Source organism: Equus przewalskii, chromosome 1 (assembly GCF_037783145.1).
Source record: "Equus przewalskii isolate Varuska chromosome 1, EquPr2, whole genome shotgun sequence".
Taxonomy (NCBI): domain Eukaryota; kingdom Metazoa; phylum Chordata; class Mammalia; order Perissodactyla; family Equidae; genus Equus; species Equus przewalskii.
Window position 1 is genome coordinate 170,073,243 of NC_091831.1, and position 27,812 is coordinate 170,101,054.

General features: G+C 39.6%; 1 protein-coding gene across 18 annotated transcripts in view; it reads left to right on the forward strand.

Annotated features, from left to right (window-relative positions):
• The window catches only part of NPAS3 (neuronal PAS domain protein 3), an 828,951-nt gene that overhangs the window by 759,202 nt on the left and 41,937 nt on the right, over window positions 1-27,812 (forward strand). The gene's annotated exons all lie outside the window — the stretch shown is intronic.

Consider the following 27,812-nt stretch of genomic DNA (forward strand, 5'->3'; position numbering starts at 1 on the left):
CCTTAAAAACCTTATATAAGTCGTCAGGAGACTAACAGCTGCATAAAAGTCAGAGTAAGGCACTTTCTTTGACATGAATTCTTCAGAAAAAAAAGAAAGGAGGTGGGGGAGCAGGCCCTTCCATGAACGACCTTTAGCTGAGCTGTCTACAGTCAGCAAGGCACATGTGGAGCATCCTTAACCTTTAACAGGGTTCGAAGCAAAGGCAAGGCACCTGGGCAGCTCTGCCTGCAGTTACAAAGTGATGTGCTGGAGGAAAAAACAAACTCTATCCTTAGGACTGTTCTGTATTTTCCTGCCTCTCTGAACACAACACATTTATTGGTTGCTAGCTGTGTAGCGTTAGCAAATTTGGAATTCTGTAAGCAAACTATAGGTGTTGCGGTTATTGTCGTTTTAACGCTAGAAAGATGCATTCTTTGCATTCCAGCTTTTAGAAGCCACAGGCTTCCCTTCAACGATTGCTTTGCTGTCTTTCAAAATTTGTTCTTCATTTTTAATGGTTTTTACTGGTTTGTAGGGGGCATATCCCAGGAGGGAAGAAGACTGGGAGAGGTGAGGTATATTTTGAAAAAGCAATATTTCGTATAATTCAATAACATTAGATTATCTACCTTGTTGAAAAACAAATTATTTCACATGACAAACTAGAGATCATAAAGCTCTGCAAAATTTTGGATCTGCGAAAAACTGAGATGTATTGGTAAAAGAGTAATACAGAGAAATAGTTTGAGTTTCAGTCTAGGCAAGAGCAAGCTTGGATTCCGTTTCTGTTGCCATACTGGTACCTCAAGAAAGCTGTTTTTGCCACATAACCTGAAACTGTACAAGCTAATTTCTTAAATATTGATAGAACGTTCATTCATTCATTTGATAAATATTTATTGAGCTCCTATCATGGAGGCTGTGTTAGAGCCTGGAAACCCAGCATGGAACGATAAAAAGTCCCTGATTTCATAGTGATTACATTCTAACAGGAGAGACAGACGATAACAAGTAAATAGATAAAGGAAATGATTTCAGAGAGTGATGAAGGCTAAAATAACAACAACTAACATTTATGTGCACTGTGATGTGCTGAGCATGGTACGGTTTATGTCTGGTAGCCCTCACAACAATCCTAGAGGAAAGTATTTACATTGTTTCCATTTTACAAATGAAGAAACTAAGGCTGGAGGGGTTAACCGGAGTACCCAGCATCGCACGTGGAGAGCCGGGGTTTGAACTCTGGGAGTCTGACTCCACACCCCCATGTACTTACCCGCTAGGCTACATGATTATGCAGAGAGTGAAGCAAGATACTGTGAGGGGGTGCTGGTGGGGACCATTTTAGATAGAAGGGTCACAGAAGGTCTCCTTGAGGAGGTGACGTCACCTAGGAGAAGGGACCACCATGAAGACATACGGAAGAAGAGTGTTTCTGAAGCTTCGTGGGCTTAGGATTAAAGACACCTTGCTATAAGAAGGGGCCTTCTAAAACAAAATATTAAAAGGTACAACGCTTAACATCCAGGATTGGAAAAGATTTAGGAGCTGTTCCAGTTTCCATCAAATCATACCGTGGTAAAGTGATCATACCCCTCTGACATGCCCCAGCAGGACTTCTTTCTTCAGATACATGAAAGTCTCCATCCAGTGCCTCAGTCCTCTACCCAGAACTGCTGATGGGAGAGTTGATTCATCCACTGTTCCCCCAAGAAGATGAATCACCCAACAGATCCAGCTCTTCCCCTCCTCCTCCACAGTGAACTTCCCTCGTTAATTAACCTTGCCTGAAAGTTAGGGAAAGAGCTGTGAGAAGCCATGACGTGACACAGCTGAATAACATCCCTATTTATCTGCTTCTTCTCAGTTAATAAATCTAACAGCTTATAAAACATTCAAATAAAACTGATAATCACCCCACCACCACACAGTAAACACAAATACAAAGAAACAGCAATGACAATTTCTCCATACTCCTAATCTCCCCCTAATTTATTACCATTGTATGCTTCTTTCTTTTCCCTTAGTTACAGATCCAAGATGTTAAGTCTTGCTCAGTGCAGGTCACTATATTTCTATCCATTTTTTCTGTGACCTTGGCACATGAACTTTCCTGACATCTCCGTCACTTTATCTGCCACTCTTTAGTGTCATTCTTGTGGTCACTGACAGCAAAAATAGTAGCAGAACTACACTTCTTGAACACTGACTGCAGCAGACACTGTGCCAAACACTTTATACTTATTCTATTTAATCTGCACAACATTATTTAAAAACTTCCTCTGTACCAGGCATTGTTCAAACTTTATATTCTATTATTATTATGCTCATTTTGCAGATTGTGAAACTTAATAGGTTCAGTACTTTGCTCCTATTCACACAGCTCTTAAGTAGCTACTGGGGAGACAGAGTTGATCCAGGCAGATCAGTCCAGAGTTTGCCCACTGCACCCCTCTGGTTCACTGATCAATGGATAAGTCCAAAGAAGGGCTCAGCGTGAGCTAGACTTCAACATAGGAAAAATTAATCTAAATTTTTAAAAGAAAAACCTCTTATTCTTCCCTATGTGACTCAGCCCTGGTTTATGGAGGTATGCAGATATTTCCCTTCCTTTTCAGGGGCTATCCTACCCACTCAGGTACACATGACCGAGAATTCTAGCCAAAGAAGTGCCAATCTGGATCTGCTAATTCAGGTAGAGAGTCTAATCTAAGTTGCTGTTTCCATGCCTCAGGCCTCAGGCAAGTTTCCCTCTCTCCTCTGAAGTTTCCCATGACTTTTGGTTGTTTCTGTCCTCATTTGCTTTGAAATCCACAGTAGCGTGTTATCTGGACCAGCCACTTTTTATGCCTCAGGGTCTTCCTTGTTATTTAGGTCTCCTCGTTGGCCACATATCTTAGTATAACACAGCTCTCCTTTAAATTGCATTGCATCAGTGTTCAGCCTTCTTGATTAGGTGTTCATGTGAGGGAACTTACTAGGTATAGCACAAGGGTAGAAGGAGATATGTAATCAGGGAAAGTAGAGAAGTAAAGACAAATTGGTTCACCTCCTTAGCTCCCATCTTTGGCATGAGACTGTCAGTGTTCTCGTCTACTCTTAACTGCCCACCAGCACCACTCTCATTTCTGGAATATTTATCTACACACGTGTCCTAACTCTAATGGCATGGGAGAACATTCTAGACTAGGAAACACAGACAGAGAGAAAATCTCTGTCATGTTTATATAATGCTGAAAATGTCTCTAAACTCTCTGTAGAAGTAAAAGTCATCAAATGCAAGAGTTTTCTGCTATGACATATAGGAACAGATTACTAAGGGAGCATGGGGGAACTCCAGATTCTTAAACATAAGCATTCCCAATCTGAGATGATTTGGATATGGATTTGCTTGTAGCTAAGTGTTGAACTAAATGATTTCCAGAATCTATGCAGCCTCCTTATGATAAAAAGAATCATAAAGGCCAAGTGGCGTCAGCAACATGGTGGAGTGAGCTGTTCCCTTTCTCTCTCCCCCTCTAAAATGCAACTAAACGGACATTCATTAACCAACAGAGGATACCCACACAGCACAACAGGACACCTGAGAGACCCACGCAGCTATACATCTGAAGGTGAATGGACTAAATCCCCAGGAAGCAGTGGAACTAGGTGAGCGCACCCCTCCCCCTCCCCAGCAGCAGTGAGCCAGGTTATGGAGCCTCACACAGCAGCCAGCAGGACTCTAAGAGGAGGCAGGGGCAGGCCAGCCTGCCTGTGAACACTATCGGAGGGGTAGCCCGACCTACAAGAGTGCCCAACATAAGCTGGTGAACCCTCCAGTGGGAACGCTCCCTACTGAGTGGCCACGGCTGAGCCCCCACAAAGGAGCCCCACCCACCAAGCATGGCAGCCAGTGCAACTGTAAGAGGGGACAGCAGCAGGCCAGCACACAAGCACAAATGCCTTCAGAGGGGCAGCCTAGACTGCAGGAGCTCCCACCATGCCTCAGCAGCCCCACCACTGGGAATGCTCCCCACCAAGTGGCTGTAGCTCAGGCCCCAAGAAAGTGCCCCACTCACCAAGTGGAGCAGCTCAGCCAAACCTTACTGCAAGCACAGTGCTGGCCGATGCCTGCACAACCCAGCCACTGAGCACAGAGGCCCGACCCCCACAAAAGCAACCTGCTGAATGGCTGTGGCTAGCCCATGCAAATGCATACCAGCCGTACCCACATGACTTCCAGCAGATGGGGTGGAATCAGAAACACAGCTCCTGCTTCCACCCAGCTGTGGCAGGTGGAATCTGTGACCTGATGCTACCACAAATGTGCCAGCAAAGGATCACTTCATCAAACACCATGAAGAACTATGTTAACACTTCAGAGCAGAAGGAAAATGACAAGTCTCCAGAAACTAATCCTGAAGTCACAGAAGTTTACAACCTAAGTGACAGAGAATTCAAAATAGTTATTATAAACTCAATGAGTTACAAGAAAACTCAGAAAGACAGTTTAGTGAGCTCAGGAATAAAAGTAATGTATAGAAGGAATACTTCACCAGAGAGATTGAAACTCTAAAAAAAAAAAAAAATTCTGAATATGAAGAACACACATAATAAACAAAAAATAATCCAGAATCCTTAAAAAATAGAGCTAACATTATTAAGGACAGAATTAGTGATATAGAGGATAGAAATATAGAAATACTTCAGGGGAAGGAGAGAACTAAGATTTTTAAAAATGAAGAAGTTCTTTAAGAAATATCTGACTCAATTAGGAAAAGCAACATAAGGATTATAGGTATTCCAGAGGGAGAAGGGAGGGAGAAAGGAGCAGAGAGCTTGTTCAAAGAAATAATAGCTGAGAACTTCCCAAACCTAATGAAAAAATTGAACTTATAAGTACATTAAGCCAATAGAACTCCTAATTACATCAATACAAAAAGACCTTCTCCAAGGCATATAATATCAAAACTGGCAAAAGTCAATGACAAAGAAAAAATATTAAGGGCAGCAAGGCAGAAGAAAATAATCTACAAAGGAACCCCTATCAGGCCTTCAGTGGATTTCTCAGCAGAAACCTTATAAGTAGGAGAGAATGGAATGATATATTCAAAATACTGAAAGACAAAAAGTTTCAGCCAAAGGGCCAGCCTGGTGGTGTAGTGGTTAAGTTCAGCGTGCTCTGCTTCAGGCACCCAGGGTTCATGGGTTCAGATCCCAGGCACAGACCTACACCACTCATCAAGCCATGCTGTGGTGGCGACCCACATACAAAATAGAGGAAGAAGGGCACAGATGTCAGCTCAAGGCCACTCTTCCTCAAGCAAAAAGAGGAAGATTGGCAACAGATGTTGGCTGAGGGCCAGTCTTCCTCACCAAAAAACAAACTTTCAGCCAAGACTACTCTATCCAGTGAAGCTATCATTCAAATACAATGGAGAAATAAAAGCTTTCCTAGATAAACAAAATCTGAGGGAGTTTATCACCACTAGACCTTCTTTACAAGAAATGATGAAGGAGACCCTCATACCTGAAACAAAAAGGCAAAGATCTACAAAGCTTTGAGAAAGGAAATAAATAGACAGACAAAATCTGAAAACTGCAGCTCTCTGTCAGAACAGGTTAGCAAACACTTAATTATAACATAAAAGATAGAGGGAAGGAAAGCATCAAAAATAACTATAAACCCTTCAATTTAGTCACAAACACGCAATACAAAACAGAATAATTTGTGACAACAATAGCTCAGAAGGGGAAGAGGAGAGGGATGGAACCTGCATAGCCTAATAGACATAAAGGGTTATCAGAAAATAGACGATTTCATCTACAAGATCTTTTATACAAACCTCATGGTAATCACTAAACAACAAATCAGAGCAGAACCTCAAATCATAAATAATGAGAAAACCATCACAGAAAACCACCAAACTGAAATGGCAGTCAGAAATACGAAGGAAGAGAAACAATGGAAATATAGAACAACTGGAAAACAAGAGATAAAATGGCAGTATTAAGCCTTCATATATCACCAATCACTCTAAATGTAGATGAATTGAATTCTCCAGTCAAAAGACAGAGAGTGGCTGGATGGTTTAAAAAACAAGACCCAACAATATGCTGCCTCCAGGACACACATCTCAGCTCTAAAGAAAACATAGGCTCAGAGGAAGGGATGGAAGTTGATACTCCAAGCAAATGGCAAGCAAAAGAAAGCAGGTGTTGCCATACTTATATCAGACAACGCAGACTTAAAGATAAAAATGTCATGGGGCCAGCCCCGTGGCTGAGTGGTTAAGTTCACATGCTCCACTTTGGGGGTCCAGATTTCACGAGTTTGGACCCTGGGCACAGATGCATACACTGATCATCAAGCCATGCTGTGGTGCATCCCACATAGAAGATCAAGCATGATCTACATCTAGGATATACAACTATATACTGGGGCTTGAGGGAGAAAAGAAAAGAAAAAAAGGTAATATTGGCAACAGACATTAGCTCAGTGCCAATCTTCCTCACCAAAAAGCATTTAAAAAAAAGATAAAAACAATGAGAGACAAAGAGGGGCAGTATATAATGATAAAAGGGACATTCCAACAAGAGGACATAACACTTATGAATATACATACACCTAACACAGGAGCACCAAAGTATATAAAAAACACTGTTCACAGACCTAAAGGGGGAAATTAACAGCACACAATATACTAGGGGACCTCAATACCCTCCTGACATCAATGGTTAGATTGTCCAGACAGAAAGTCAACAAGGAAATAGTGGATTTAAATGAAACACTGTACCAGATGGACTTAATAGATATGTATAGAATATTTCATCCAAAAACAGCAGAATACATATTCTTCTCAAGTGCACATGGAACATTCTCAAAGATAGACCATATGTTGGGAAACAAGGCAAGCCTCAATAAATTTAAGAAGATTGAAATCATATCAAGCATTTTTTTTTACCACAACGCTATGAAACTAGAAATCAACTACAAGAAAAAAGCTGGGAAAGTCACAAATATGTGGAGACCAAACAACATGCTACTGAACAACCATTTGATCAATGAAGAAATCAAAGGAGAAATCAAAAAATAACTGGAAACAAATGAAAATGAAAACACAACATAGCAACTCTTATGGGATACAGCAAAAGCAGTTATGAGAGGGAAAGCCATAGCAATACAGGCCTACCTCAACAAACAACAAAAATCTCAAATAAGTAATCTTAAACTACACCTAATGGAACTGGAAAAGGAAAAATAAACAAAGCCCAAAGTCAGCAGAAGGAGGGGAATAATAAAAATTAGAGCAGAAATAAATGAAATAGAGGCTTTAAAAAAACAGTAGAAAGATTCAATGAAACTAAGAGCTGGTTCTTTGAGAAGATTAACAAAATTAAGAAACACTTAACCAGAGTCACTAAGAAAAAAAGAGAGGTCTCAATAAGTAGAATTAAAAATGAAAGAGAAGAAATTACAACAGATACTACAGAAATACAAAAAGATTATAAGAGAATACTATGAAAAAATATATATCAACAAATTGGATAACCTAGAAGAAATGGATAAATTCTTAGACTCATACAACCTCTCAAAACTGAATCAAGAAGAAAGAGAGAATCTCAATAGACCAATCACAAGTAAAGAGATTGAAACAGTAATCAAAAACCTCCTAAAAAACAAAAGTGCAGGACCAGATGGCTTCTCTGGAGAATTCTACCAAACCTTCAAAGAAGATTTAATACCTATCGTTCTCAAACTATTCCAAAAAATAGAAGAACACAGAACACTTCCTAACACATTCTGCAAGGCCAGCATTACCCTGATACCAAAACCAGCCAAGGACAACACACAGAAGGAAAATTACAGGCCAATATCACTGATGAACATAGATACAAAAATCCTCAACAAAATATTGGCAAACCAAATACAGCAATACATTAAAAGTATCATACACCATGACCAAGTGGGATTTATACCAGGGATTCAGGGATGATTCAAAATCCACAGATCAATCAATGTGATAGACCACATTAACCAAATGAGGAATAAAAATCACATGACCATCTCAATAGATATAAAGAAAGCATCTGACAACATCTAACATCCGTTTATGATAAAAACTCTGAATAAAACGGGTATAGAAGGAAAGTACCTCAACATAGTAAAGGCCACAGCCAATATCATACTTAACAGTGAAAAACTGAAAGCCATCCTTCTGAGAACAGGAACAAGACAAGAGTGCCCATTCTTACCACTCTTATTCAACATAGTACTGGAGGTTTTGGCCAGCCACTATGGAAAACCATATGGAGATTCCTCAAAAAATTAAAAATAGAAATACCATACGATCCATCTATCCCACTACTAGATATTTATCCAAAGAACTTGAAATCAACAATTCAAAAAAATTTATGCACCCCTATGTTCACTCCTGCATTATTCACAATAGCCAAGACATGGAATCAACTCAAGTGCCCATCAACTGATGAATGGATAAAGAAGATGTGGTATATATACAATGGAATACTACTCAGCCATAAAAAAGACAAAGTTGCCCCATCTGCAACAACATGGATGGACCATGAGGGTATGATGTTAAGCAAAATAAGCCAGAGAAAGACAAACACTATATGATTTCACTCATATGTGGAAGAGTGAAACAAACACATGGATAAAGAGAGCAGATTAGTGGTTACCAGAGGGGAAGAGGGTGAGGAGGTGGGCAAAAGGGGCACATATGTATGGTAATGGATAAAAATTAGATGTGGTGAGCACAATGCAGTCTATACAGAAGCTGATTAATAATTTACACCTGAAATTACACAATGCTATAAATCTTTATGACCTCAATAAAATAATTGGAAAGAAAGAGTCATAAAGTATAAATAATAGAAAAAATAATGTGTAGGTTCACTAGTTTATTAGGACTAGTTTATTTATTAGGACTGCTAATCTACCTTAGCTTCAAGAATATCTGTATCTAAACATGAAGTAACAGAAGCAAAAAATTAGAGTGCTAATTAGCTAAAGAAAATTCTTTTGCCTTCTTTAAGCACAAACATAGATGTCTTTTAAATTAGGAACTTCTCTTTTTCATTTTTTGAAATTCATGGTTTTATCTCTTTTGTGGAATATAGCACTTCCATAATTTTAACAGTGATTTGTTTTATTTGGGGTGTCATAGATCCCTTTAAGGATTTGGTGAAATCTCTGGAGCCTCTACCAATGTAATTCATTTTGCATCAGGAAGTTCTTGAATCCCTGAGTTGTATCCTTTGATCTCAGGTTACAAAATTATATTTAATATGATGACATCTTCAGTACTTATTAAGAAACCAAGTTAATGCATCTTCTAGAACATATTTCCCCAACATCACAATAACCCTTTCCTTTCTCCTCATTTCTTCCTCCCATTTATCTGTTTGGTGTTAATACATATTGAAGTCCTGTTGCAAAATACATCCTCTCCTACGCTGCAAAAGTACAAAACTAAGATTTACATTCTGAGCCCCTCAGGCAGATAACGATAATCTTCTGAAAAAGTATTTCTCAGAAAATATTTTTTATAAAAATTATACTTAATTTTTAAAATTTATATGTGTAGTTGAGAGTTATTTTCGGTCGCAAATCGTCCTCCTTTTCTTCCTGTTCATTTACGTGTGCAACAGAGTAGCATCATTAGGATTTCAATGTCAAAATCAGAGCTAGGTAAATTTTAAAGTTGAAGGCTTTTCATATGCAAATGTATCTTGATTGAATGTGTATATTGACAAGTCTCAAGATGATAGCAAACTAGAAGGGAATTATTACTTACTGTTTCAATCATCTGGAATTTTAGTTCCTGGTTTAATTCTTTAATTAAGTCCACAATACTAGATATCAACCCCTCCCTCTTGATCACCTGCCACTTTAATGTGCTGCCAAAGTTGGTTGAATCCACCTGCTTCTATTTCCATTCCTCCACTGTAATACCTTTTTCTGGATCTATAGTGAGAAATTCCCAAATTACCTCCCAGAAAATTTTACTTCTCCATTCTATCCTGCACCTTGCTCCCTGGAATATCTTCCCAAAACCTCAGCGATCATTTACTTCCCTGCTCCTAAGTCAGCAATGGTTCATAGTGCCAACGTATTCAAGAATCTGGTCCTAGCCTACCTTTTATACCACCTCCTCCATCATTCTTTCCTGAAACTCTCAATACTGATGCTCTAGCAAAATCAGTCCAGTCATCTTTCCTGAAATACATTTGCATATTCACACTGCTATGCAGTTTTCCATGCTGTTTTCCTTTCCTAAAATGCCTTTCTGCCACACTTCCACTTGGAAAACTGTTACTCAACCTATATGGCACCACTCAAACATCACTTCTTTTTTCATTTCCCCCGATGCACTGATCCCTTCTCTTCTGTGCTGAAATAGCGTTTTTTAGATTTTACATAAGCTCTCTGTCCCTCAGTTTTCTCACCTGTAAGATAAAGCTATTATAAAGATAAACCCAGAATTTTCCTACAGATCAAGTGAGATAACACAGGCTCAGCTAAGCTTCTTCTCTCCATTTTGTGAAATATTTTCAGATAATTTCATAGGGACCTCACAATAATTCTTTTAGGTAATTATCTCTATTTTCCCAATTTTGAAAATAGGTAAAACTAAGGCACATAAATATGAATCGACCTCTCTAAGGTCACATAAATGGTAAATGGAAAAACTGAGAGAAATATCCAGATCCTCTGATTTCAAAAGCTTTCCTCTTTCCAATATACTGCGTTGGATACTGGGTACTTTCTTATTCTGCTTTCTTCCCTCATCACCCAGCACAGTATGCTCCATGTAGTTGCCACTCAGTAAATGTTAATCGAATTGAATTGCATGCTCTCTCTTTTTCTGCGATAGAAATGAAAAATGTTAACAGTACTGAGCCCTAGAGTACATACCACTAGGGATCCTGTTAGTTGACATAAGTGTCTTATAGGTGTGACTACTGGAACAACTATGAACCCAAATGACTATGTCATAATCTGGTTGCCATTTCTCCATCTTGCCATCCAGGATATTGTTAATCTTTACCAATGCCTTACTAAAGTCAGAATGTACCACATCCACAGCATTCCCTTGAGTTATCAGTTGAGGATTCCTTTCATAAAATTAAAATAGAGTTATTTTAGCATGATTTATTCATCATGACTTCATATTGGTGTCTTTCTAGTAAATCACCTTTCAAGAATTTTTTCTGGATATTAACATTTTGAGGCCCTATCTTTCTGATAATCTGAACAATATTTTCTGATGTCCTGCCTTCTGGCACAACTCCATGGTTTCTCAAAGACTGCTAAAAATATGCGAAATGTTGTTATAAGAAGGCTGGTTCTTTCTTTGCCCAAGAGGGTAACTGTATGCAGTGACTTTTAATTGTACCAGAAGTATAGTTTGGAGGCGTGCCCAGCACTACTAATGTAGGGGGCAATGTGGTCATGGTCCTTCTCTGGAGATTTCTAAGAGCATACACTAAACTCATCAATTAGGATTCTCTCTTCCTCATAGACAAGTGTGGACAGACTAGATGCCATCTGGATGTTTCTTCCAACCTGAGATTCAGAGGTGTTCCAGGTGTCCAGACATATCAGTGCTTCTCCTGAAGCCTTTGCCTCAGCTTTGAGTTGTCTTGAAATGATGACTATAATATTCCAAGCTGTACAAAATGTAACTGTCTTGTCAAATCAATAGATGAATTTTCAGTGAGACCAAAAATTCTGTCAACTCATTCAGGCTTTCTAAGACTATGCATTTATTGCCTTTCAATCAACTGAGACACCCAGAATACATTGAAGGAGAAAAACATTTCCGGGGTAGAACTTATAGGCAGAGGTTATCCTGATGAAAAATGCAAATAGAGGAAAGAACCCATAAAATCAAATTTTTAAAATCCTATTATCTCTTTTTAGTCCCTGCTCACCTCTGCACAATTGTCCATTACGACGTAGTTTCTAGTGTCATTTTAAATACAACTGACATTGTTTCTGATCTTAAAGAATTTATTTCCCATTACCAAGGCATGACAGTAGTTCTAGCTTGGGATATGTCATTTCTGCCGGGACTAATCAGCTAGCTATTTTACCAACTAGAGGCATAATCAATAGCCATTTGTGAAGTGTCTGTAAATTCTTAGTATGTCAGTAACTGCAGCCCATGTATGTTGTTAACTTACAGGTACTTCATTTTCCATTATATTACAGAGTTTAAAAGGAAGCTAGGAGAAGTACGAGCATTTGTCTTTGACTAATGTTAGATCTTTTCAGGTTGGTTTTCCAAGCCTTTGGTAGCTAAGAATAATGAAAATGATGATCATTTTGAAAATGACATCATTGATGCAAAAATTAAGAACTCCTTCTGTATATATAATGTCTTTTAACTAATTAATGCCCTTCAAAATTATCATTAATGTCTCTGTAAATAGATTCTCAATCTGATAGATTTTTCAATATAATCTTTCTGAGATTTTGGCCCATTGAAAAGATTTTTAAAAGAAAAAAAAAAAGCAGACGAGAACTAAGCATTTCATCACTTTTTCAGGCCCAGCACACTTTGATGTGCTGAGACGCCCAACAACAGCTGCACCGGTCCACAATTTCTGTTTCCCTAAAGTAATCTCTTGATCCAGTAGTCTGAAGTAGCAGTTACTTAAGTCTCTACAGATTTCAAAGGCTTCCAGATACATTACCCTGTTTTACCCTCATTGCTTCAAAAGTACTGGACTGAAGAGTGATTAAGCACAGAGACTGTGATGTCAGACAAGCTAAGGATTTGGACTTAGTCTTACTATTCTTGGATCTATGACTTTAACTCGGTTGTTTCACTCCTTTAAGCATCTATTTCCTCTTTTGTAAAGTGGGAGTACCACTAGAACCTCCTTCCTAAGGCTACTGTGAAATAAAGAGATGATGCAGATAAGATAGTACCATGACACCTGGCCCATAATGAGCATACAGTCCATGTCCATATGTGAAGTTTCGTGTTTGTGGCACTCATATTGTGAGTTTGATAAAGGTTGCTCCAGACAATCCAAAGCCTTAACTTCTACACCTCTGCATATGCACCTGTAACTAGGGAAAGTGGGAATTTATCAGTAATATTTCAGATTATCTCCTGGAAGTTATATGAGCTCTAGAATAATGAACAGTTTCTTCCGAATATGGAAAATGCATTTATTTCTGGGAAATTTCTTCCTGCTTAAGTGTCCTGAATATTGATTTGATTATAAGACACAAAATATGACTGAAATACGTCATCTATCCCTTTAACAAAAGAAGCACATACCAAATGGTTTTCTTTGGAATTGATTTAGCATCATGGCAAGACTAATATAGCCCTTTATGCAAGAAATGAGTAGGGGCAGGGCCAATTTGATGTTGTTGATCTCTGGAATAAATGGAGCTTCTAGGATCCTATAGCCCACAAGGCTCCATGGTTTACTTAAAGCGTCTACATACCCATAAATTGAACCCTCTGGGCAGGCAGACTACCACCGTGGCTTGAATCCAACTGCATCTCAGAGGTACTACACGACGTTCCAGTGGGGATTCTGTTGACTCATTCCAAGTAGGGGAAAAGAGCCAGTATTCTGGAGATCATACCTTCTCATGTAGTGACTTCCCAGGGGACAAGGAACTAGTCACATCTTTCCCGTCTCTCTGTGAATGCCCTCCACCATCAGACTAAAAGAATGGCCTCAATTGTAAAGTGCTTGGAGTTACAAGACTCTTAGTTAAAGAAAAGAACCATCTGTATAATCTGTTCTTAACCCTCTGTAGTAATATTCAAGGGAGAGACTTTGGGCTGTTGCCTTGACTCTGTGTGTGTGTGTGTGTGTTGTTTGTGTGTGTTTAAACTGAACCACCAGAGGGCAATGGATATCTCTAAGTTGCCATGTTGGAAACTTGACTTCCAGCTCATTGTTGGCACTACTCCGCAGAAACAATCCATGTAAGTTATCATTTGACTGATAGCGATATTTACGCCTCCCTTTCACCAGGGCTTTCGTACCTGCTTTTTATTCTCCTTGGAGCATAGATTGTTCTCAGATATGCCCGTGGGTCACACCTGCATTTCATTCAGATTTCTGCTCAAACGTCACTTCCCTCACCACCCCATCTAAAATAGCTCAGCACACCCTCTGCACCCTATCGTCTGCTTTGTCCTGCTGCTTTATTCTAGCACTTATCACAACCTGACACTGTTTCATAAATTTATCTGTATTTAATTTGTCTCCTCCACCGCAGTGTAAGCTGAAGCCGCAGGTAAGCTCCTAGTATAGTTTCAGTCACATAGTAGAAGTTAAGTAAACATTTGTTTAAAAAAATGTGTAAATTTATAAATATTGTACATCATTTGTACTAAGATCAGAACATATTCCTTCCTTGGGTCAATATTCTAGTTCCTTTAAAGGGGATTTAGAGATGAGAATATGCAGCCAATGGAATTACCTGATTTTTTAAATTCCCGGGCCCCATTTCTAGAGGATAAGTTGAAGTTTTCTTCCTTTCCTTTTAAAAAAGCTGCACTAATGGTTGACATATTCTATGACATATTTTTCATGCTGCTGTATTCAGTTTTTAAAAAATCAACATGTATTTAACTTGTACCCCACTTGTACCCAATTCTAGTGGCTAGAACTCTGGAAGCACAATCAAGAGTCACTTGATTATTACTTGGTAGTTCTGAATATATTTAACAGTCCTCAACAGCCCCTTGTCAAATGTCCTTCAAACTCATGACTCCTTGTAGAAGTCATGAAAACAGAGTGGCTTAATAGGTGCGCACCTGGTGGAGGCAGTCAGAAAATTTCACACTCTTGCAGCACATTGCTGCTTACTTGCTATGCAACATTGGAACAGCAGCCTGATTATCCTGGGCTTCTGTTTCTCACTAAAAACAAAGTAAACAATAGGAGTTGCCTTCGGTGTTTCTTTAGTCATTTGGTGGTTGAGATTACATCCTCTTTAGCTCCATTCTCTACGTTAGTGTGAAAGCCCCTTTGACACAGTCTGGGTAGAAGGGAAGAGAGGATCTGCCTAATCTGGACCAGCCCCTGACTCTGAGAAGAGAGTGGTCAAAGCCTGCCAGGAAGTTCCGCCAAAGGCCGTCCAGAGTCACCAAGAGCTGCCATATTGCTTCGTGGCCAGTGCTGGTTTGAGAACCTGAAATATTACAAGAAGCATTTAACCAAATCACTGCTGCAAGAGAGAAGAGGTCTGGGGAGGATTTTGTAACTCTTAGGGAGGGCTCAGTGAACTTTTGTACCTTGTCCTATGTAGAGATGGATAGACTAGACTCTGAGAAACCAATCTAGATACTAAATTAAGGGCAAAAATAAAATGGTGATTTGAGGGTAATCCTCTCTTGCCTTATTCCAAGAGCGGTAATGAATTTCTTTTCCTTACTCACTTTAACACAAGAGGTATTCACCCCTCTTTTTATGCCAAATAACATACAGCATCATGTTCTTATTAAATTTATCTATCTTCCCCTTTAATTTTATTTTTTTGCAGTTGGCTTTTTGGTGAACACCTATGTCAGCGTTGTCTGAAATGGTTGTAAGTTTCCAGTTGAAGGGAATCTGCCTGGAATAGCCCTACAGGCAGTTGAATCCTGGGTAAATGCTCTTTAATGCTGGTTAGAATTAACAATATTGTAATTGTCAAACCCTCAAAAAAGAGATATTATGGAAATATAGAATATTCTTATTCTTGAATTATTTTGTTATAAACTATTGTCTTCTCTGTGAAATGTGTCTTTTCTCTCTTTCTACTGGAAACATCTAGAGAGTGATACAATTTGCCCAAGGACCCATGGTAGCTAGATCCCAAGCTCCTTGGCACAGTGCAGGAATGTTCAATTCTGTGGATTTAATCTCTAGGACTCAAAAGTGGCAGCGCCCAGTACGCCGTGTTCTCAAGCACTCAGGGAGTCCTGTAGGTCAGCCACCTACAGGAACCTACAGTGAGTTAGAACCTAGAAGTTGACATGAATTGATAGCAGGCTACTCAGTAGGTGAAAAGGGAGTGAAGCTCGGAACCAACAGACCATACCGTCATTGTCCCATAGAGGGCTGACAGAATGCTAAGCCTAGAGAGGCTCCTCGTCCAACCTTCCTCCCCACACAATGGTTCTCCCCTTGGGACAGCATCAGTGGAAATGTGCCACAAGAGCCCATGAGACATTCTGGCCCCCAAAGAATCTTTTCCCTCCTGCATACATAAATCACACCTCCTAATCATGCCATCTAGTCCTAAAAACTTTAAAAGGATGGTGCTCTGCTAGTGAAAATTCATAGGCACCTGCTCTTGATTTACTTCCTGCTTAGAATAATTTTTCCACAGCTGTGATACTGTGGAGTGACTCTGTTCAAAGTACCAAACAGTGAGGCTCAGACAAGAAGGGATATGTTGGATGTTTGGGTTATAATGATTCCAGCTATTCCTTTTTTCACAGCATCATTAGTAATCTGTCATTCTAATAATAATAATTCCCTTTTGACATCATGGAGGTAAGAAGAAATCATCACTGACATCAAAAATGAGGTGATATTTCAGCAGTATTATTTCACTGAAGATAAAAATGGAAAGCTTTATTACTCCCCATGCCTTTAAAGAAAGCTGAACAAGGCATATGCTGACCCTAGAGCTTATCTACTTAGGTTCCTTCCAGGCTGATATAAAATAACTAATTTTAATTGTTCCAACTAGAGTTTCAGAATATGGTTTTCTCCCAAAGCTTTACATCTACATAATGGAAACTTTTTCAAAAATAAGCTTTATCAGTTCATAATAAACTGGGAAATCAAAAGAAAAGTTCATTGTAACCAAAAATGATCTATAATTTCCATTCTTCAGCATCACCTTTTGTTCAAAATATTTGGGAATTGATTTCACTCAATTATGTGGTCAATACTGATTGTGTACCTGTTGTGTATTACACACTGTATTGGGTAATAAGGAAGACAAAGATGGATAAAACAGAGTCCTTGGTCCAGAGAACAGAGTCTAGACTTAGGCAGGCACACAAAGAAATAGCTACAAGTCAATGTGATATGTGCTATAATAGAGATATGTTCCAAGGCAATGGATGAAGTAAATAATTCTGCTGGTAGAGGAGGAAAGGTTCTCAAAGAGAGCATCATTTTAGCCACCTCTTAAATGATAGACTTGCCCTACAGAGATAATAGGGAAGGGAACTCTGTGCAGAGGGAACAGTATCAGCAGAGATGAAGGCATCATGTACATTGAGCAGGAAGAAATCTGGTCCTTAAGGGAATCAGGAGTGAAGACATCTAATCTGACTTGGCAAATGTAGATGGGAGTAGGAGTCTTCATTTAGTAAGGTACTAGCCTAATGGGCTAAACAGTGGTCAGGGCAACAAGGATCAAGATGAAGACTGTTTCATTCTCACAAAACTTCTTACATTCATTGTAAGAAAAAGATCACTATTTTCTATTATTGAGACCACAAAGGTTGTTCTCAGCCTATAGGGTAAGAGAATAAGTCTGTGGATTTAAGTAAGTCATTGGATAATTCCTTTTGGAACTTTCTCAACTTATTTTTCCTCCCACCATTCTGCCCTACATGAGTGCAGGTATTTTTTCCTCCTGAATCTTAGATGCTGGTAGAAATAAACATTCTGAAAGGAGGAATGTGATTTTCCTAGAACCAGTAACTCAACAAAAAACTAAAATCTTCATGCATTGAAACCTTGGATTGCAAAATGAATCAGAAGTAGGAAGCATCACAAAGACCCCGGTCACCTGAGTAGGTGGTCTATACACCATTAAGTATCAGGATTCTTGGAAATGTCTGGGTATTTGTCACAAGATAAGTAAAGCCTGCATTTCAGGCAGCCTAAGGTTCCCCTTACATATACCATTTAGTAAAACCCATGACTTTAAGGATGATGACTTTTTTCTCATTAAAAAAAAATTATTTGTTCTTCAACTCATTTACTTCTAATTCAGGTTAGCTGTTCAGGCTTTCTACTAATTGTAGCAATCTTTATAAACAGTGTTATCTAAGCACCCAATCTCTTTGTTCCAATAAGATCTGTGCATGTTAGATCAGTTACAATTCGGCTGCAATTAACCAACTGTTCTCAAATGAACAGTAACTGATGACATAAAATCTGAATGTTATAACCACACAAATATTCAATATTTTGTGATTTTTCTTAAAATAGAATACAGTATATAGCTACTGGATTTTCAATAAGAGTACATTTTTACCCTTTCTCCCTCTCCCCAGGAAATAAAATTTTATATTCCTGGGTTGAATGCTCAATTACTTTTTAAAAACAAACTTTCAACAAATAAAAAGAAGAAAATCTCTTTTTCTGCAGTGTCTGCATAGATTTTATCTTTCTATGAAAGATAATATGAAACTTTGGTGCTTCGTGTTGCAGATCATTAGCTGAGTTGCTTTTTATCTACTTGATTGTATTTATTTTTCTTTCTCAAACATCTTTTTCTTCTCCAAATAATCAGTGCTCTCAATTGCTCTCAAATGCATCAACTTCTATCCTCACAAGGCTAGTGTAACCCTGTGGAGTACACTCCCAAATCGTGGAAGAGCCATTTCAGAGTAGATCTTTTTGTTTAAGTCAGCTCTCAGGATAGAAGGAGAAATCACATCCCCGGTTAGCTCCCAACATTTTCATTACCAGGTGCACAGTCTAGAAAAGAGAACTGGACAAAAATGGGTTTGGGTGCATGTTTTGTTTCTTTGCATGTACCAAAGCAACACAGAGCTGATGCACAATAAACAAACATGCATCATGGGTTGTTTCCCATCACTTTATAGACATATGCGTGCATAAATTTTGATATGGTTGTAAGAAGCCGACTTTGATGGGACCTAACTCACAGACGAGCTTTCGATCGCTGAAGCAACCACAGTCTAACTTTATGCTGACAATTTATCAGCTCTTCTCCGTCAAGGAAAATTGTTTTTTAGTGCTTGCCTATTAGCAATCACATGCATAATATGAAATTGAGTTTTGGGGAGGACGGCCTGCCATCTGTCTTTCTGATATTTTTTTTTCAGCATTTCACGCTCAACTTCAACTCTCTGGTATCAGAATGCTGTAAAACAGGATTCACCCATAATGTGGGCACTTAGCAAGAAAAATGGGCCAGATACCAGTGTAATCTTATAACTTGCAGACTTTTGAAAAGGAAAATCAGTGATACCCCAATCTGCGCATTATCTTTTGAGTGCACTTCAAATTCTGCCTACCTCTCGAAGCCGATGTTGGTACGGCGGGTTCTTCTTGGAGAACAGTTCATTAGTGTGCTTCGAGAAGTGTTAAAACACTTCTATAAAAATAAAAATTCAAAGAGAAAGTGGAATGCAACGTGAGGGTAAGAAAATGGAGCTCTAAAGGCTTGGTGTGAAGAATGAAAAAGATGTATTTAGCTTCCCTTCCAAGTTCCAATATGCTAAGATTTTATCAATAATATTGTTTTTCTGCCACAATACCTGCCTCAGGGAAAATCCGCTCTGTAGCTGTCAGGATTATACTTCTCAAAATATGCTTAAGATGATTCTGTTAAATTGATAAAAAAAAAAAAAATAGTACACGCCACGATATAGAAGGATTGCTCACAAGAACTTTCCAAGCCTTTCATGTGTAACTGCGTTTGTGCAGCAGGGCATTTATTATGCTGTAAATTCCGTCACTGATTTTGGCCAGTTCAGATTGATTCTGCAGTAACTGTAAGTAATGAACCTTCTAGAACTAGAGTAGGGGGAGGAAAGAAGAAACAGAAGTAGCCAGTACACTTGTGGCTGTGGAAGTACAAATCATAGGGTTCGTTTAGTCACAGCTTTTATTAGATCATGAGGCCAATACCCTACAAAGCAGGAAAATATGTATCTAGAAAAATCTACAGGTTCCCTGATCTGACTCCAGCAACTACAATAAGCAGACAGAAAGAGAACACTTCTTGAGATGGACCCTCAGCCCAGAAGAGGCTCCCAGGGTTTAGAGCATGACTATTCTAAGTTCCGACTTTTGTAAAGAGGAAAATAGCTTATTCTGGAGTTGATTACTGAACCTATTAAAAACTAAGGTAACCAATGAGATTAACAGTAGGAGAAACACCCACTCGGAAGTGCCTCGTGACCCCTCAGACCAGGTGGCTGGAGAAAGAACGGGTAAATGAAAGAAGCTGAGGCCGTAGTGCAGTCGTCTCCTCTCATCCGCGGTTTCAGTTACCCATGGTAAACCAGTCTGAAAATATTAAATGGAAAATTCAAGATATAAACAATTCATAAGTTTTAAATTGCACACCCTTCTGAGAAGCGTGTTGAAATTTCATTCCATCACGCCCAGACACGAATAACTCATCCGTTTGTCCAGCAGATCCATGCTGCACACGGCACCTGCCCATTAGTCACTTGGTAGCCGTCTGGGTTATCAGATAGACTGCCATGGTATCCCAGTGCCTCTGTTCAAGTCACTCTTGTTTCACTTAATAATGGCCCCAAAGCACGAGAGTAGTGATGATGGCAATTCGGATACACCAAAGAGAAGCCAAAAAGTGCTTTCTTTAAGGGAAAAAGTAAAAGTTCTCAACTTAATAAGAAAAGAAAAAAATCATGTGCTGAGGTTGCTAAGATCTAGGGTAGCTTTTATTACAGTATATTGTTATAATTGTTCTGTTTTATTATTAGTTATTAATCTCTTACTGTGCCTAATTTATAAATTCAACTTTATCATAGGTATGTGTGTGTGTATAGGAAAAGCATAGAGTATCTAGGGTTCAGCACTCTCCATGGTTTCAGGCATCCACTGGGGGTCTTGGGCCAGATCTTCCTCAGATAAGGGGGGACTACTGTAATCTGTACTGCAATAAAGCAGTACTAATATTAGAGGGGCTTTTTTCTGGTATACTCTATTTTCATTTTGTATTTTTTTTTAAGATTGGCACCTGGGCTAACAACTGTTGCCAATCTTTTTTTTTTTCTGCTTTATCTCCCCAAACCCCCCTGTACACAGTTGTATATCTTAGTTGCACGTCCTTCTAGTTGTGGGATGTGGGACACTGCCTCAACGTGGCCTGACAAGCGGTGCCATGTCCGCGCCCAGGATCCGAACCCTGGGCCGCCTCAGCGGAGCGCACGAACTTAACCACTCGGCCACGGAGCCGGCCCCCTGGTATACTTTAATACTGAGGAATTCTTTAAAACTAGGCAGGGGATAAGGGTGGAATAGAGTGTGATTTGGGGTCATGGGTATCAGCAGAGTTAGAGCAGAGTAGAGAAACTTTAGGCAGCAGGAGGGAGGGGGCAAATATGGAAAATGATGACATCAAAGACACATTTCACTTACTAGGGAGGCTAGCGAAGTTCTCATCTCATTCTCACCCAGCTCCCTCTCCTCTCTGACCTCATTTTTATGGAATTCTTAGGAGCAGGAGAGGGGAAAGTGTCTGGGGGAGCAGTGGGCTGAGGTCAGGCCCAGAATGTTAGCTCCATGGTGCCATTGTGGGCGTAGGGAGGCTGTGGCTTCAGTGGAATGTGGGCAGGCAATATTTCATGCCAGTCGTGGGGTCTGTGTCTTCATCCCACTGACTTTTCAAAAGTACAGAGAGACAAACAGGTAATCCATCTCAGAGAATGGCAGAGCATCCTCACTGTCCAGTTGTCCCCAAGAACAAATACCACAGATTCTTCTGAGATTTTTTTACCTGTATTCTCCTTCCTTTCCCTCTTACAAATCATAGAATCGTAGAGCTGAAAGGTCTGTAGATATATGTTGGACTGTTGCGACAAAGAGCTGACAGAATGGACCATTTGGGGCCTCTTAAAATATGTGCATTTCTCATTGGGCTATTTGTTTGGGGTAATTATTAATTGCCATGAGGTGTCTTATGTAAGAAACCATGGATACAGCAGAGCAAGTCTTTAGATATGGGCATCCAGAGTTAGCCAAATGGAGAAGCCCAGAGCCAAGTGTAGGGGTGGGTGCTGGACAACCCAAGTAGGGTACCAGGCCCCAAGTGGACATTTCCAGCTGCAAAGGAAACCTGACAACAGCCTTCTCCTGTATGTATCACTTGTTACTATTAGCATTATTGAAACTCACCATCAGTTACCCCTCCCAGCGTCTTCCTGGACTTACTACCTGGGCACAGAGTGAAAGAGAAGGCAAATGGTGTTCCAGTGTAAAGAGATGGAATGACCTGCCTTGAATCTTTTTTTAAAAGTGAGTTGGGGATAATGAGTTTTGGGAAACTGTGAATTGTTTTAGCTCCATTCATAGAGAAGGACTGGCTTCCAAACTGCACCTGGTGGTTCTGCAGCATGTCAGAACACTTGGGCTACTTCTAAGCTGGTTCAATCTGTTCTTCCCAGTGGTCATGTTGGAAATTAAACATACATTTAGAAAATGAGAATTATTAAGAGGACTGAAATTCTAACAAACTTCCAGAACTGTTTGGAGTGATTTCTATGGTTCAGAGAGGAGATATAAGAATGGGGCTTTGGATACAAGAAGCATGGTTCTATATCTTTCCAAAATAACTAGACCATTCAGTAGACATATTTATGACCATTTAAGACTACCACAGGGTCAGTTTTGCAAGTCGTATAAAAATTAATCATTAATTGAGGAATAAAATATTTGTACAGAAGTTGATTCACACAAATCATTGGAATCTACTCTCTACAGCTATCAGCTACATTATAGTAATTTTTCTAGCCCAATAGAGCTACCAGAGATTAGTAAGAATTATCTATGAATTATTAAAAGCTGAAAGTAATCAACACATTTGTAAGTAGTTTTTGTGTGTAATGACTGATATCAAAAATAATCCTGTTAATGGTATTTGTGGTGACTTGGTAGAATGTACGGAGCCCTGGCCTTAGAATGAACAGATGCAGGTTTTAGTCCTGGTTTTGCCATTTGGTATTTATTTGACCTTAGGGAACTCATTTAGCCTCCCTGAGTCTGTTGAAAGGGAATAATACTGCCTCTTCTGAAATATCATAAAGTTATTATGAGGTTAATGTAAGATAATATAAGTGAAAATGTTCTGTAAATTCTAAGTCTCTGTTAATATCCAATATTATCTTTATTGGATTAGAACAGTAAAATCTAGGATTTTAGCATTTCAGAAGATACTGGCTTAGCTTATGTTTATCACTAGGAATTGATCTTTTTCCCATTTTATTTCTGTTCTTGGTGCATAAGTTTTTGTGAAGAGAAACTTTTTATTAGAAGCGTTCAGATTACCCATTTTATTTCTGAAGAGGGCGAAAAGCAGAAAGTGTGTTCGTAAAAAAAGAGGAAGAAGGCATCTGGAAGTTACCACTCTGGCTCCATCTCCACATTGGGGTCTGCGGGTTTTCTCAGAGGAAAGGATCATGAAGTGGCCATGAATCCATCCATCGCTAATGTGATTAGGCTGCATAAAAGATCTGTGGGCATCATGAACCTCTTAGGACAGCTTGTCATCGTTGCTCACTTTGGTTACTGTTAAGATTAGCTGTCTAGTGTTTATCTTAGCCAATTTTGAATTTGTGTTGTTTATTGATTGAAACTTGATATATATCCCTCTTTGCATCGAAATAAAATCATCAGTTACCAGCATCAGTAATTAGTAATACAGAGACTTTAAGTTCCTTGAGGTAGAAATGGTGTGTGTTATCTTCAGGGTCATGATGAGCCCTGGATATTTTCTGTAGTTCCAATAGGATGGCTTCTTGAAGTATTTAGTTGTATTCAGGAAGTAACTAACTCCCAGGAAGAGTCTTACCAATGTATTTTTCTTTTCTAAAGGCAATTTCAAACTGAAAGGTATTTGAAGCAGGAGAACTGAGCAGTTTTAGACTGCTCAGATGGATCAAGCTGGGAATTGAGAGTGGTGGGAGATGCAGGGTGGTCTGTGGAAAAAAGCACTGTACTTGGAGAAGAGCAGAACTACCTTTTTAGCTGTGTAATCATAACCATACCCTTCATCCCTCTTAGCCTCCAGTTCCTTATTTATAAAATGCATATGCTAATATCGGTTCTCCCTACCTTAGAGCTATTATGAGGATCAAAAAAAAGAAAGTAAGGACTCTGTGACTCTCATGCAGTAGATGAACGGAGCATGTCCAAGCCCTCATTCATCAGTTGAGTACCCATAGCCTGTGTCCTGTGAGGTATACAGAAAAATAAAAGACACATACTGTGCTTCTAAGGAGAAAGAGAGACAGAGGAGAGACAAGGAGAGACCGGTCCTAGGCAGTACATACCTAGTACTGATTGAGTAGTAAAGGCAATAGTAGGAATTCAAAGGGAAGAAGACAGCTTTTGACTAGAGTGTCAGAAAGAAGAAAGGGGATTTGACGTAAATCTTGAAGAATGGATATGATTTTCACTGATGGAGGGGGAGAGGGAAGGAATTCCTGGCCTGAGAGGTGGTGTGAGCAGACGTACGGAGAAGGTACACACAAGGCAGATTCAGGAGATGGTGTGCAAAGCATTTGGAGTCTAGGGAGGGAAGCGATGGAAGATAAGGTTGTGAACGTCGGGACTAAATTGTCACAAGACTTTTCATGAAAGCTAAGTGGTCTGAATTTTATTCCAGAATCAATCAAGGTTCTTGAATAGTAAGAGTAACAATAACAATACTTTATATCTACATAGTACTGTATATTTTCAAGGTATTTTTAAATGTACTGCCTCATTTGGTTCTTTCAGCAATTCTGTAAGTTAGGGATGGCAAGGATGATCATGCCTATTGGACAATAGTCTATATGTAAGTGTAATGGCCCTCAGAGTGGATATAACATCAGTAACAAGAGAAGTGATGCACTCAATAATTCTAGTTTTAACCTCTGATGAAATGGAAGGGTTACTAAAAATAAAGCAAGGTCCAAGCTTCAAACCTGAGTAACTAGCTGAACACTAGCCCTACCCACATTTGTTCTTTACCCTCATCTCAATGGGCTGCTGGCCATTCCTTTGATTCCCCTTCCTGTTATAGCCCTGATCACCCTCTAATTAGGTATAGGAAGGGGGTGCTGTGAGCTCCTTAGTAATTCTGCTAGCCCCAGTGACTGGCACGCAGCAGCGCCTGACAAAGATTGAGCGGTTGAATGAATGAATGAGTGACTGAATGAATGAATGCCCTCGCAGTTTTCTTCCTAATTCTCAGATCAAGTCACATGATCCTTTTTTGAAAAGACTTCAGTGGTTCCCCCTTTGTCTCTAAAACAAAGTCACAATTCCCTTGCAGCGCCTTCGTGGTATTCCACCATCTAGCCAGCTTCAGCTGCACAGTCATCGTCCCGCCTGCTCTACTCCGCGGTCTCTGCATCCTCTCCATTCCTAAACACAAAAAGCAGTTTTGTATCTCTGTGCTTTGCTCCTAATAGTTCTCCCACCTAAATGCCAATCAAATCCTACTGTCCATAAAAATTCAGCTCAAATGCTGCCTCCCCCATGAGCCCCTCTCCACTGGCCCCATCAGGACGGATCTCCCATCACTCCCCCCGCACCTGCATTTACAGGTCTCACTCAGGGCTTGCTCACATACCCCTCTCCCTGACAAGTCCACCCCCATAGTGCCTGGCAGAGTGGTGCCACCTCATGAGCGCTCAAATCAAGGAAAAGAAAGAAAAATAGCAAAAGAGCTGCTCAGGAGAAAAAGTGATGAGCTTAATTTTCATGTTCTCATAAAATTTACCCCTTTTCTACAGATTTCTCTCAGTGAAAAATAAATTCCTTTAAACATTGCCTATTTATACAAAGAAACTGCTTCCCTTTCTCTGCCTGTTAAGATGCAGGCTAGTTTTATTTTAATATCCAGGGCTTTTCTTGTTCCTTACTCAGTGGGAAAACTCATTCAAACAAAAGGAAGAAACTGACATATTTTGGATTGACAGATGTCAAGGGACACCACCATCTAATTTCCTTGTTGATTAATTTGAAGGTAATTTCCTAGTAACCCAGGCTTCCAAAAATGTATTTTAAGTGGCATGTTGGTAAAAGAAAATTAATTTCTCTGCGTTAAACTTGCCAGATTTTGAATTAATTGCATGAGCATAACAATCAATTAATAAATGTTAAGCAAACAAGGGAAAATTGGTCAATTAAAAATGACAAAATTGATTCCAAGGGTAGACAAACCAAAAGATTGTCGTAACGCTCACTTCTAAGTTTGGATGTCTTGCCTTTGTACAATCTACCTCTCACTTTTTACACGGCATTCAAATTGCTGAAGCTTTATTATAATTTCTTATAAATAAATTACCACCTAAGCCTTCTTCGCTGCTTTAGCGGGATTAAGGAAATCAAACATAAACAGCAGCCCTCCAATAGCAACGAGGAGAAGGTCATTGCTTTGGGAAAGTGTGTCACCGCACTGCAGAGGAGTTTTGAACGGGAAGCCTTTGCAAAGTGGACCAACATTCTCTAAATATTGGCCAGAACTTTGCCAAGAGGAACCCCTATATATTGCCTTCCTTCCTCCTGATCATAAACTCAGATGTCTTCCAGAAACCAGGCCAAGTGGGGAGTGGCAGGATCTAGGGAGAGTGCTTGCCTTCTTAGAACATTCAAATTGAAACTTCTTAAACAGCACTGTCCATACTTTCATTTCTGGGGCTGAACATAGCATGGGATGCATGCATTTACCCTCCTGGCCTGGATTTTAAAATGTGTTCCCCACAATTGAAAAGATAGATGCTTTGGAAATGATGTCTAAAGAAAGTATTTGAAGAATAGAATTTGTCTTGTGAAAATATTACAGGCTGCACAGGCTTCATAACTGTGGGGCCTTATTATTGTTGTTTACCTGGCCAGATTCGATAGTGTGTTTTATCAGAAAATACCCTCATTGTCCTCTGAGATGTGGATTAAAAAAATCAGGGATTGGAGGATGCACATCACTAATTTCCCCATTTTGCCAAGAGCATTTGTCCTAACAGATATGTATAAAATTTCTAGAACTATTTATATTTTAGCAAATAGAAGATCTCTGAATAAAGTGTGAAAAAAAATGAGACTGGAGAAGTACATTGAAACTTCTGCTTCCTTGTGAATCTTCACTTGAATGTTGACAATATCTCAGTCTTAATATAACCAAAACGAAATCCACCTCTCAAAACGTTTTTGCCATCTCCTAACCCTTTCCATCTCAGTAAGTGGCACCATCCTCCATCTTGGGACTCTGGCCAAAAGCTTAGGAGTGTCCTTTGAGACCACTCTTTACCTCAGACCCCACACTTAACACATCAGCAAATTCTGTCAACTCTACCTTTAGAGTGTATTCGCAACCCAACTACTCCCAGCGTTTCCCCCTGGGCTGCCACCATCTCCCCACCTGGATGTCTTCAGGAGCCTCCTCTTTGGCCTTCCTGCCTCCCCTTGGGCCTCCAGAGCAGCCGGAAACATTTATCAGGTCCTATCCCTCGCCGTTTGTCCATCCTGTTAGTCACTGTCGCCCCAGAGCCTAGAACAGTGCTGGCAATATATTGATCTCAGTGATACTTGTTGAATGAATGAAATCATGTCGTTTGGATGAGCTACACAAAATGCTGCAGGAGCATTTGGACATTTGAGAAGCATTATCTGACCAGGTAGAAACCAGGGAGGATAAGACACTGGCCCCTGAATCTGAGTAACTCACACCTCTGCCAGTCCGCGGCTCACCTCATCCCTCCCCTCACAGTGTCCTGGAAAAGGAGAGCTTGCAGGTGAGTGGGCTCAGTTTGCCCACGTTGCCTAAGCCTCTCTCTCTTTGGGGAGTTATGTGTGCCCAAATCAAGTAGGAAGAAAAAAGTCAGGTGCCGATTCTAGTTCTT